The sequence below is a fragment of the Solanum lycopersicum genome, chromosome 7 (assembly GCF_036512215.1).
Source record: "Solanum lycopersicum chromosome 7, SLM_r2.1".
NCBI classification, from domain to species: Eukaryota; Viridiplantae; Streptophyta; class Magnoliopsida; order Solanales; family Solanaceae; genus Solanum; species Solanum lycopersicum.
Window position 1 is genome coordinate 23,045,636 of NC_090806.1, and position 13,563 is coordinate 23,059,198.

General features: G+C 35.0%; 1 long non-coding RNA gene across 1 annotated transcript; it reads left to right on the forward strand.

Annotated features, from left to right (window-relative positions):
* Positions 1-548: 548 nt before the first annotated feature.
* LOC101254914 (uncharacterized) lies at positions 549-3,623 on the forward strand. Its single transcript, NR_136340.1, has 3 exons — positions 549-767; positions 941-1,025; positions 2,944-3,623. It is a non-coding gene; the product is annotated as an uncharacterized lncRNA (long non-coding RNA).
* Positions 3,624-13,563: the final 9,940 nt, after the last annotated feature.

Genomic DNA, 13,563 nt, shown 5'->3' on the forward strand with positions numbered 1-13,563 from the left:
CATCACTAAAATGTTGATGTAATTAAGTTTTATATAAGAGTGTTTGGTTTAACTATTTGCCTTTTAAGATGGAGGATAGTCTTGTTTAGATTCTCTGGCTTTGTTGAGTTAACACATGAATTTATGTTTGAACCAATTGATGATACCTCTTTAATATTAACAATAAAAAATATTTTGAGTCAAACTATAAATGAAAGACATTTTGATTAATTTCACATAATTTAAGGACATTTTTATCCTTTTCCGTTTAAATAATCTTATCATTATTTGATTCTTCTGTTAATAGTACTCTCTCATTACAATCATATTTATAACAAAACTTTATTATTATATTTACAATAAAATATTAAGATGGTATAAGATAGAATTAATTAATTAAGATAAGTATGATATGAAAATGAAAAAAAATTAACAACGTTGGGCCCGTGTTTACACGGGCAACTCTTGCCTAGTCTAAATAGAAGAAGTACTAGAAAATAAATAGAAAGAAGAAACATATATAAAACTAATTATTATATAATATAATATAATGTAAGAAAGGGAAAAGAAAAGGATCAGAAGTAGAATAAGAAACGTACAACACTAAAACCCTATTAGAGCTCCAAATCGTGCAAAATAGAACAAAATAACTGCACAACTCTTCTTCAAATCCCGTAAACTGAGGATGCATTTCTTCACGTCTCTTCATCATGCTCCCACAATTCAAACTATTATTTCAGTTTACAGAAGCTTGAAATCACAAATTGTTACTTCCTTCTTCGGTTAAGGTATGAAGTTCTCCTAACCCTAATTCTTTTGTAGGAACAGATATTGTTGAAAAGCTAGTTTTTCATATGTTTTTGTTAGATATGAGAGTGAAATTCACACATAATCAATATTTTTTCTTGAAGATACCCTGTTTTTCTTAGACCTTGAAATTGGAACTTGTTATTTTGTTCAGCAGAGAGAAGTTCAAATCATTTTGGGATTTTCTCTGTATGCTGCCAAATCAAAGACCAAGCCAGTGAAAGTCATAGGTTTGCCAGGTGCATCTCTCTTTATGCAATGTTATTCTTTTTTATTGTGTTTTACATTTCCTTAAGATTTGGTGCAGACATCACCTTCTTCTCAAGGTGACTCTTTTATCTTCACAAGTTGCTTTCTTGAACTTTTGCTTCAGTTTTGGTGACCGTTTTAGTTTTAGTCGTTGTTTCGTTGCAATTGGTAGTAGTTTCATATTCAGCTTTATGCATTAATGTCCAGTAATAGTTTGTTTTTGAAATCCCTTCTGCTGTTTACTATTATCACATCTACAAAAAGTATATAGATGCTTGTGAGTTGATCAGTTTAATGTGCCTTTAACTTTTTGATGGAAATATGTTAACGAAGCAAACAACTACAAAACTCGTCTTATTCGAGTATCTATGACAGGCTCGTAATTGATGACTCGGATGACTCTAGTGCCTCCACAAGTGACAATCTGCGATTTCTCCAAGCTGTTTCAACCGACTGCTTCATTTTTCACCTTCTGCCTTTCTATTTTGTTGTACGATAAGTGTCTCTATATACTCACCTTCTACATTCAAGGGTAGAGTTTTGAGCACTTTAATTTCTCTTCTATGGAGTCCCTCTTGAATCAAAAGCGATTTTGTGGTTGATTTTGTATTGGACTTGGGTGACTAAATAGTGTTAGTATACAAAATGCCTGTGTTTTAATATTTTTTTTCTCATCCCTCATTGTAATCACTTAAAATTTTTCGATTTGACTAACTATAAGGGAAATTTATGTTTGTATTAGAAAAATACAATTTTTTCGCGTAGTTAAATAGTGATATGGAACCCTTCTTCAATTAGATATTTGTGGTACAATCATTTCTGTTTAAATTTGAATTTCATTTACTTGATTACTACCTAATGAAAAAATTATTAAGTACTAAAAGAAGTCTTTTATCATTGTTTGTTAGATAGGAAGCATGAGTTCCATTAGAGTTGATCGCATGTGGATGTATAAGAGACTAGTTCCAAGTCGAACAACTGTCACTTCTGAGTTTATAGAAGGTGTGCGTGGATTTATAGAGTTTGCATTGATGCAACCTGATTTTGTTTCTAATGGAAGTATAAGGTGCCCTTGTTCAAAATTTAAAAACAGTAGTGGATTTCTTGAACCTCATGATATTAGATCTCATTTATACAAGCATGCTTTCTTGCCAACTATTATCAATGGGAATCACATGGGGAGCCTTTTGTTCCAATTTCTAGGCCTCAACCTAGTTCCAATATAGGTGATCTGCAAAGAGTTGTTTCTCTAGATGACTAGCCATTTTTGTAAGATTTTCCGGAACCCAATAGTTCAAGGCCAGTGAACAGGACTGCATCTCTATAGTTTGGTTTTGGAATTTCACTATGTAGCAGCCTGCATCGTGTTATATAACTCAGGTGTAGGAACAAAATTTTAGCACCCATCTGTAACCACCCGATTACCTTTTTGAAGTGTTTTTCTCAACTCATGCACGCCATCATCCTTCATCCAGCAACTCTAAACACTGCCCACATAAATATAGAAACTAGAACCAACACCTACAATATTTATAGCCCCCTTCATACCTAATCCTTCATCCATGAATGTTACTTGAAGACCAACACCCCAAAGAGAATTTCCCTGCATGATTTCCATGGCGCTCATCGCATCCATAACGTTTTGGTACTCAAGCAAAGCAAAACCGTTGAACGCAAATAATGGAAATAGATTTACTGGACCAAACATCTCAAACTAATGTTCTTGTATTAGTTCAAATATATATTTCATTATTTACTTCATCAATTACAGTATTCTATTTATTTAATTATGCAAGTTTATTTCATGTTGTCCTATTACAGAATAAATTTGAGTACTTTCATAGCACCTCTTGGAATTTCATAGCTTTGTTATATAATGTACTAACTAATCACTTTATTCTTTTTCAGAATACATTTACAAATACAATTAAGGATCAGGTGAGCGAGAATTCAACATTAAGGAATGAAGGTCTTGAAGTAAATGAAGGAGACATGGAGAGAAACACGGCACAAATGGAGAAAATGATGTGAATTTATTGAAAACGGTATCGGAGGAGCAATTACTAAAAACTTGGATAGAAACAGTTGGTGGAACTAAAAAAGGAAAAATATACGGGCTTGGTTCTAGAAATTGTTTGCTGGCAGATTCAAGGAATTCTAATTGTGTATCCTCTACTGCTCAGAATCATTCAAATATTCCAACTCAACAAATATTTGGAACACCTGAATTGCAGCAACTTCTTGACCGCATGTTGGAGCAACGAATGATGAATATGCAAGTGCAAATGGATATTCGGGAATATATGGAAGCTCAAGTTACTATTGCGGTTCATGCTGCTCTGGCTCGGATGCTTGGTTTTACTCCTCAACCACCACCAGATGGATATGGTTCTACTACCCCAAATTAATGCACCTTAAGATAACTTATCTTACTATTTTTATGTTTTAAGACATTATGTTACTGTTTTATGTTTTAAGATATATTTTAGCTAGTAAACATGTACTTCACTATTCAAGGATTGATGATATTATAACCGTGTTATTTTGATAAATTTATTTGATTTAACTGTCTTTCATCTTGTGTCAAATATAGAGGATTATATTTGTATTCGTCATACAATTTCTAGCCAGATTTCTCTAGAAAATATGCCTAGCTGTTTATAGCTAGTAATTTAGCAAAGAAAATATTCCAAGAAAAATTTGAAAATAGCTGGAGAATTTGTAAGTTTAGATTGGGTGATTCCTTGCTAAGTCTAAGCAAAGTCAATATTTACCAAGCAAATTTTGCTATGAGTTTAGCTAGTATACGTTGTGACAAACTCTTTCCTACGAAAAGAGCCTAGCAAAGATATCTTAGCTAAATTAGCTAGGAATTACATAATTTGCTAGCTAAAAATTAGCTAAGAGCTTATTAGCTTTGAAGGTTGCTAGGGTCATTTTCCTAGCTAAATTGACATTAGCTAGGGATTTTATTACTTTAGCTAGGATTTGCGTCTGTAGCTAAACGATTGTTTTCTTGTAGTGGATGTGTCCTAGTTCTACCGTTGGCAAGAAAAAAACATTCATCGGAGTAGGTCAGAACTACGGATTCCATGTCAAGCTATCATGGTCTATGTCGGTTATTACTTATTCTGATCATGTGGGATACCTAATAGCATCAGAGAAGTTCTATTAAGTTTAGGTGGTGGTATGAGACTCTTTCTAGACATTGCACAATAGGCTTTGAAGGTGCTCGTTAGAGTCCGTAGGTCTTGTCCAAGACTAGTACTTGAATAACCTAATGTCAAGAGTGAGTCTTCTAATGAATGTAATGACTTAAGTAAATGAAGCATGTTAAATGAATAAGTTTTTATCTAGAGTAGTTAAGACTTGTCTAGTTAAGGTGTAAAGGGGGCATAGGAATGGTGACTTCGTATCTCACCTAGATAGGTCTTAAGAATAACTCTAGTTAAGGAAGATGGTTGATTATGTGGACATGATCTAAGCCTTAGGTAGTCTCATGGATTATTTAGGTATTTTGAAGAGGTCAAGCATGGATGTTATCTTCTTGATTTACTTAAGTAAGTCTTTTGACAGACTTTGAAAGGAGAATGTCATATTATCTATGTGTTTATGTACTAAGTGAGAATGATTCTATCTTGAGTAGTCTAATTGATCTCTTAAGTGTGTGTGCAAGGGATTGTATGGGCGGTCGCTTCACAACTCACTCAACTGAGACTTAGAATTTCCTTTGGTTTAAGGATCTCATGTTCATGTCATTGGTGTCTTCTAAGTGTGTGTTGATCTCATTATAGATGGTCTTGAGGATCATTTAGGTGTGCTTAGAGAGGTTGTATGGGCGGTCTCTCTTTGTCTTACTTAGGTGAGTCTTAGGATAGATTTTAATGAGAGGAGTGCATGCTAGGACGAGTTTTATATGAAGTTAATAGGATTCACCGTAACCTTAAGAAATAGTCACTCTACAGTGACATAGTTCACTGTAATGATTCCTATAAATGTACTAAATTGCTTAAATTTTATCATGTGTTTCTAAGGTGTTAAATGTTGTTCTTACGATTATGTTATGATATTTAAGTCCAAAAGATACATATTTCTAATAAATGTCCATTTTCATGATTTTATGCATCTGTCATAGTACATTTGTTTGAACTAATTCCATGCTTTTATCTATCTCTATATTGATTGGTACGTGATAAGCATTTGGATGCAAGACTTGGATCGTAGCATCATTCAAGTGAAGTTCAAGTATGTCCCCGAGGGAATAAATGTCTTTTACATCTCTTTTCAAAGTATTGTAATAGACTTAGTAGTACTACATTTCTATTGTGTATGGGACGTGTCCCAATGTATTCTCGTGTCTAAGATTTGATGAAATGATACATATTATTTCCTCTGAGTTTTATATGAAAGAGATTTTAAGACTTATAGAATGTTTATGAAAAGTTTTAATACGCACTACTTGTCATATGTTTATATGTGATGAACGATACAAAAAGGTTTGTACAAGACTTCCGAGAGATCAAGTACGCCAGTTGCACTTCGAGAGTGCCATATCTTCTTAGGTGTAGTATCAGAATGTGACAAGCTTGGTATTAGAGAATAGCTTTTGAAAGTGGTCTTAGGTATCAAAGAGTCTCATCAAGTCACGTCTAGTAGAGGTCTTGACCATCGGTGTGAGTCGCAAAACATCTATGAACGAGAGGCTATAGAAACATACGGTTTCCCTTATTTTCTACACCTATGTAGTGTCGTAGAGTAATACTCTTTTTCTTATGGTTTTCTTTGTGTTTCCAGGAAGATGAATACGAGGAGAACACTGGTTAGGATAGTTGAGGACAATGAAGTGAATGAGGAGATCCCTCCTCAATTTGAGGAAGTTGCTCAACCTGACCAAGTCCCTATTAGAGGTCAAGGTAATGAGGTTCCGATGGTTCCCCCGGAAATGACCAATTGTGGAAATTAGAATGCTTTACTTACTTTAACCCGAGCTTTGACTACCCATGTGAATATGGGTATTGCACCTAGAGTGAATGTTGTGTAAAGAACTATGACATCTAGATTGGGAGACTTTGTGAGGATGAATCCTCCTATATTTCTTGGATCTAAGGTGGGAGAGGATCCCCAAGAGTTTCTAGATGGTGTGTACAAGGTGTTGAGTGCCATGGAGTGGCTTCTAGAGAGAAAGCGGAGTTGGTTTCATACCAATTGAGGGAGGGTTGCTCAAGTTTGGTACACCCAATGGAAAGACACTAGGACGATTGAGTCGGGTCACATAGAACATGAGGAGTTCAAGAGGGCTTTCTTAGGGGAGTACTTTCTCCATGTGAGGAGGAAGGTGAATATTGGGAGGTTCATTGACTTTAGTAAAGGTAAGGGGAATGCTGAAGAACTCAAAATTAGGAGAAGTGCAAGGATTTTGAAGAGGAGCATGAGGGCTTTGAAAAAGGGTAATGCCAATAAGCAAAGTCAACCTATGTTTAAGGAGAGAGCCCCAAATCGAGATGGAACTAATGTTTCAAAAGAGAAGCTTGGGATAGGTAGTAGTTCTCAAATTATTAAGCCTACTTGCTCTACTTGTAGGAAGAGGCACCATGGGAACTGTCTAGTTGGTACAGGGAATTTCTTTGGTTGTGGTAAGGATGGACGTAAGGTGAGAGATTTTCCTACCATTGCGGCTAAAGGAAGGGAATCTAAGCAAGTTCCTCCAAAAACCGGATGATGATGAGAATGTTGGTAAGTTGTTTTATATTCTTTAGAGTGTGAGTCCCTTCTAAGTGGGGGAGTATGGTGAGTAAAGGAGTTTTAATTGATTGTCTCATCTCTTCTATTCAATTAAAGCTTGAGAGTAGGAAGTCATAGAAGTATGTTGCATGTGCATTGTGTTTAGGGGCCTTGTTGAAATTACATTTCGTTGATTTCTTGCATTGTGCATTTTATGAAGTTATGATTATGTTGTCAGCTGTGTTTATGTGGTTCTACATTGCATATTAGCATGTTTCTATCATGAATTTCCTAAAAGTTGCATTTCTGAAAAATGTTAAAATATTCACTGTAGAGCTGCTAGGGATATCTGCTCACTGTAAAATTTTTGGTAAATTGATAAACTCATTCATTGGTCGAAAATTGTTGTAAGGTTGCTAGAATTGATGTATATGGTCATGATATTGAGTATAAAATAAGTTTTCTCTATTTGGATGAAGGATGTGAGTTTTATAGCTTGATGAGTTGTACAATTTATCATAGTTGCTTATTGTGTTTGACGCTCTTGATTATGTGAAATTGATATTTCTACGTGATCATGTGTTGTATAATGTGTTATATGGTATGATCATGAGCTGCTACATTGAGTCTCTATTCTTGGAAGTGTTCGGAGAGTGACAAGTGTCATTCGAGGACGAATGTTGTCCAAGTGGGGAAATTGCAATACCTTGAAAATGACTTAGGTGAAGCTAACATGGTTGTACTGATGGTCTAAGGTCCTAAAATTATCTATAATGTTGTATTGTGCCAGTTTCTAAATATTTAGATGCATTGGAAGTCAAACATCAAGGGAAGACCAACACGTTCGATGATTAAGTTACCTATGTGCCTCATATGTGGTTATATGCTTATATATGTATTTTATGAGTTAATGAGGTCATTATATGAGTTATAATAGTGTTTATAGTCTGTGTCAAGTTTCGTGAAGTTTGGAGGTCAAAGGTCCAAGAACGTCCATGACGTTCGAAAGGTTTGCCTTGAAACGACCTTGTGTGTCTATGCATGTTTGGTCAAGTTTTACGTGTTTGTTTATAATGAAATTCATGTGGGAGGTCATAAACTCGTATAAAAACATTTTCGGCTTGGAAACGTCCGGGTGAAAGTACTCAAGGACTAACCAAGGGTCATTGAGGAAGGACCCTTTCCTTGAAGCCAAGACTGCCAAGATAGCCCCAAATGACGGTGGCAGTAGACGGCTCATGGGCCAGTCTATGCCCCGTCGATGGGTTTCGTGGGTCATTACATAGGCGTGGGAAAAATACAAGCCAAGGACCAGCCTCAGTCCCAAACCACGGACCGACAAAATGGTCTGTTGGTTGAGGGACAGCCCGTTGGTGGCCATCCGTCCATGGTGCTGTCAACCTATGCAGCTTACTGTTAACTCTAGGGGTGAATTGGTAATTCACCCACGTCAAAATAAGATAAAGGGCGGTTACTTAGGGTCTTTTGGGGTTTTTTAACATGTTTATATTCTTTAACACTTAGAAGAGTTCATTCTTCAAAATTAAAACCCAAAATCCCTTAGAAATTCTCTATAACTCCATTAGAGCCAAAACTCAAGGAAGGGCTTGGATCAGATGTTTCAGTGGAGAATCTTCATCAAATTGGTGTATTAGCATTAGTGAGGTATGATTTTTGATCCTTGAAACTCTATCCATCAAGGAGCCCAAATTCAAAGAAGTTGACTAAAAGTTTTCGAAGATGAATTATCCAATTTCATGATCTATTCATGGGTTCTTGAATTAAAGGTTTTTAAGCATTGAATATTGATTGAATTGTTATTAATTTAATGATTTTAACTTAATTGACCTTTGAACCCATGTAATTGATGAACCCTTGTGTTTGACTACTTTATGGGTTAAGTGATTTGGACTTAATGCTTTTGGATTAAGTGATTACTTTACTGATTGATGTAATAATTGTATTGAATTGATATCTAGGTTGTGTTAGATTGATGAACTGTAATAATTGTATTGAATTGACCTATTTTCATTCAATATCATAGTTTATGTATTGAATTGTTGGTTATGAGCATAGATTAGGGCCTTATGGTATAGAATTGGATGATTTAGCATTAGATTGAAGTGTTGAGAATGGATTGGTGGTACGCTTCCCTAATTCTTTTTTTTATGTTAATTATTCACTTATGTTGTGATTTGTATGGTCCACTTATGGTGGCGGTGCTACGTGCTTTACATGCAATTGATATGACCTTGTTGGCTTTACTTTATGTATTATGGTGATCATGACCTTGTCGACACTACTTGAAGTATTATGATAATTTGTGTAGTTGATTTATGTGAATTCTGAGCATATATATCAACATGTGATTAAGTGAAAGTATGTTTTCATTTTATGTATATTAGGAGATCATGTTAGACTATGACTGTGCTTTGTGTGTAGTCTTAGAATTGATGCCTCATTATATGAGTCTATGATGGTTATATTTATGTCGTTATAGTTATGGATAGGATGATATAAAGATGATAAGTATCATTCCTAAGTGATTCAAAGAATGATATGCTATATGTGATAAAGTAAAGAATATGGTGTCTTGTTTCAGTAGACTTGTGTCCCTTACTTCATACATGTATGAATGATATGTCAATATGAGATATATTTACTAGATAGGATTAGGGTACCCTTTTCATGTATGAATGAATGATATGTGAGACCTTAGATGATGTTAAGAAGGTCATGTACGTGGAATCTTAAACCTAGTGATAAGGTTATGAATGTTGAAGTCGAGATCCGTAATGGTATCCTTAATGTAAAGAAATGGTGGACTTAAGGTTGATTGGATGGAAAGACTTCATATCATTCTTAGGATAGTCATAATGATCTATCTTGTCACCATTGAAAGATATCCCTAGTGGACCTCTTTGGTAGGGTGACTGTGTTTGGGTTATGAACTAGATAAAGAACCTCTTCATTATGATCCTTTAGTGTCAATTACTCTATGATAACAAAAGCTAGAACCGAGTCATTATGTCATGGGAAGTATCTCTACTTGAGAAGGAGAATAGAGTACAATGCAGCTCTACTTGAAAATGAGACTAGAGTGAAGAAAAGCCCTTCATATTCCATAATCAAGTCCCTACATGGGATGTGTACTAGTTCCACACTTGGAAAGTAGAACACTCTCATTAGAGTAAGTTTGAACTTCGGATTCCATGTCTAGATATCGTGGTATATGTTGGTTATTGCCTACTTTCATCATGTGGGATACCTACTAGTATTAGAGATGTTCTATAAAGTTTAGGTGGTAGTATGGGGACGCTATCTAGACATAGCACACTAGGCTTAGAAGGTGTTAGTTAGAGTCCCTAGGTCTTGTCCAAGATAATTATTTGAATGTCCTTTTGTGATAAATGACTCTTAAATGAACTAATGAATGTAATGACTTAAGTAAATGAATCATGTTAAATGAATAAGTACTTACCTAGAGTAGTTAAGGGTTTTCTAGTTAAGGTGTGAAGGGGGCATAGGAATGGTCACTTCGTATCTTACCTAGATAAGTCTTAAGAATAACTCTAGTTAGGGAAGATGGTTTATTATGTGGACATGATCACAACCTTAGGTAGTCTTATGGAATATTTAGGTAATCTTGAACAGGTCAATCATGGACGTTATCTTCTTGATTTACTTAAGTAATCTTTTGATAGCCTTTGGAAGGAGAATGTCATATTATCTATGTGTTGATGTATTATGTGGGAACGATTCTATCTTAGGTAGTGTATAGGATCTCTTAAATGTGTGTGCAAGGGATTATATGGGTGGTCACTTCACAACTCACTCAAGTAAGACTTAGATTCTCCTTTGGTAGAAGGATCTCATGTTCATGTGATTGGTGTCTTGTAAGTTTGTGTTGATCTCATTATAAATGGTCTTATGGATCACTTAGGTGTGCCTAGAGAGGTTGTATGAGCGGTTTGTCTTTGTCTTACTTAATTGAGTCTTAGGATAACTTCTAGTGAGAGGAGTGCACGCTAGGAAGAGTTCTATATGAAGTTGATAGGATTCACCGTAACCTTAAGAAATAGTTGTTATAAATGATATAGTTCACTGTAAAGATTTCTATATATAAAGGAAATTGTTTAAATTTCATCTTATCTGTTTCTAAGGTGTTAAATATTGTTCTTATGATTATGTTGTGAAACTTAAGTAAAAAAATGCATATTTCTAATAAATGTATTTTTCATGATTTTATGCATTATGTCATACTTAGTTCATGTGTTTGTACTAATTCTACGCTTTTATCTATCTCTAGAGTGGTTGGTAGGTGAAGAGCATTTGGGAAGCAAGACTTGGATCGTAGCATCATTCAAGTGAAGTTCAAGTATGTCCTCAAGGGAATAGATATCTTTTATGTCTCTTATAGAAGTATTGTAATAGAGTTAGTAGTACTTCATTTCTATTGTGTATGGGACGTGTCCCAAAGTATTCTCGTGTCTAAGGTTTGATGAAATGATACATAGTATTTCCTATGAGTTTTATATGAAAGAGTTTTTAAAGACTTATAGAATGTTTATGAAAAGTTTTAATTCTGCACTACTTCTCATATTTTTATATTCGATGAACGATATGAAAGGGTTTGTACAAGACCTCCGAGAGATCAAGTACGCCGGTTGCACAGTGAGAGTGCCATATCTTCTAGGGTGTGGTCTCGGGATTTGACATAAAGGACTTTAGATGGCTTAATTATCTTATGTGAGGTCCTGAAAGTTTGTCTCACTCCCACGAGAGTAGTACGACTCATGTGTTGGTCCACAATACGTAAAGGGTCCGATCGCCTACCATTCTTTTGTTGGGCATGAATTCTGTTAAGGGTAACAATTTGTGGTGTAGATCACGGACCATGATCCTCTGTGTGGTTCTTTTTTTTCTGTTGTTTGCTCATAAAAATTACAACTATAATTTTGAGGTGTTACAATATCTCCTTATTTGAAAAATTTTTCACTAAATGAAGCCCAAAACAGTTTAGTATGGAGGGAAAGAGCAGAATACCTACAACTAAGTACTAGAAATTGATATATGTCTGAAATGAGTTCCAAGACCATTCAAGTATGATAAAAATACAATGATAACTAGAGGAACATGATACTAAGATTGAGTTTTTACAAGCAAAAACTGAGAGACTGGAGTGGAACTATTACATGAAGCTTAAACGGAACTGAAAGTAAAGAGATGAGGAAACTGGCTTTCATGTCTGTTTCTGCTTCCCAAAAAGATCCTCTACTGGATTACTTCTCCACAAAACCTTCAGTGAAGAGACTTGTTTATTTCTCAACCTACGAATATGATGCTACAAAATTTCAACTAGCACCACTTCATAAGTGAGTCTTTCCTTAACAACCACATTGTTTAATGGTACTATCGATGTTGGATCAACCACAACTTCTTCAATAAGGAAATATGAAAGATTGAATGGACAATTTCTAGTTCTGTTGGAAATTATAACTCATAAGCCACATTTCCAACCCTTTTTAAGATTGTTTAAGGACTTACATATCTCAAACTGAGCTTTCTCTTCATTCCAGATTTCTTTATCCCTTTATAAGTGAAACTTACAAAAAAACCAATAATTGATTTCAAACTCTTAAGTCCCTTATCCTCACATCTGCATAGGACTTCTGACGACTCTAAGTTGTCTAAAGTCTATCCCTGACGAGCTCAACTTTCTCCAAATCTTTATGACCAAATCTGGACCAATAATTCAGGCTTTATGTACTTCAACCAAAAAACTGGATATCATCACCTGTACCTATATAGTGCCTCATAAGGGGCAATCTAAATGCACGATTGAAAATTTTGCTTGTAGGAAAACTCTCTAAGAGGAAGGTGATCATCCAACCTCCATTTAAATTGATCATACAATATCTCAACATGTCCTCTAAGGACTGAATGATACATTATGCCTTACCATTACTGTGCAGATGAAATGTTGTGTTGAGATTTATCTAATTTCTAGAAATGTGAGGTAAACTGAGAAAGACTATATGAGATAATAGACAAAGGGACCCCATGTAACCTAACTATCTCATGGATGTAGACTTTAGTGTAGTCCTCCGCTGAAACTGTAGTCTTGACAACTAAGAAGTAAGCGAACTTAGTAGCTTTGTCTACGATTACCCAAATTGAGTGATGTTGTCTGCGAGTACGCGGTATACTCATAATGAAGTGCATATTTATGACTTCCCACTTCCACGTTTTGGAAAAAATATTGGATCGAGTACCACGATCTGTTATAGTTTCTGTTCCATAAGATGACCAATGAATTGTTATAAATTCATATTGTTAGGAATGTGATAATATATATTGCATATGTTTTGTATTTTCATGTTAATAATGTGGTATTGACTTGCTTTTGTTGCGCTAAGTTGGATAGCCGCGTGATCCAACAAGTACACTGTGACTGTCTACTGATACTTACACTTGCTCTTTCTTTTGTTGAGTACAGGGCATCTTATGGAGACTATTCACACAACTCATTTAGAGGATTAGTGACCGTCAAATGAATTCAAGGGTGAGATAGTTCTTCCAGGCCGACTTGAGTTCTCATTTTTGGTTAGTCCATCTTTTTGGACTTTATACTAGTAAATTAGATATTCCTATGTTTAGTTTGGGTTTTACCTATTTTATTAGACTATGGTTCCTTGTTAGATGTTGTGGTTCATTGACTTTTAGGTTCTATATGTTATTTTGCATTTTTTCCGCTGTTTGATCTTTTTTATGCTTATGGGAGCTTTAGTTTTTAGTTATATAAAC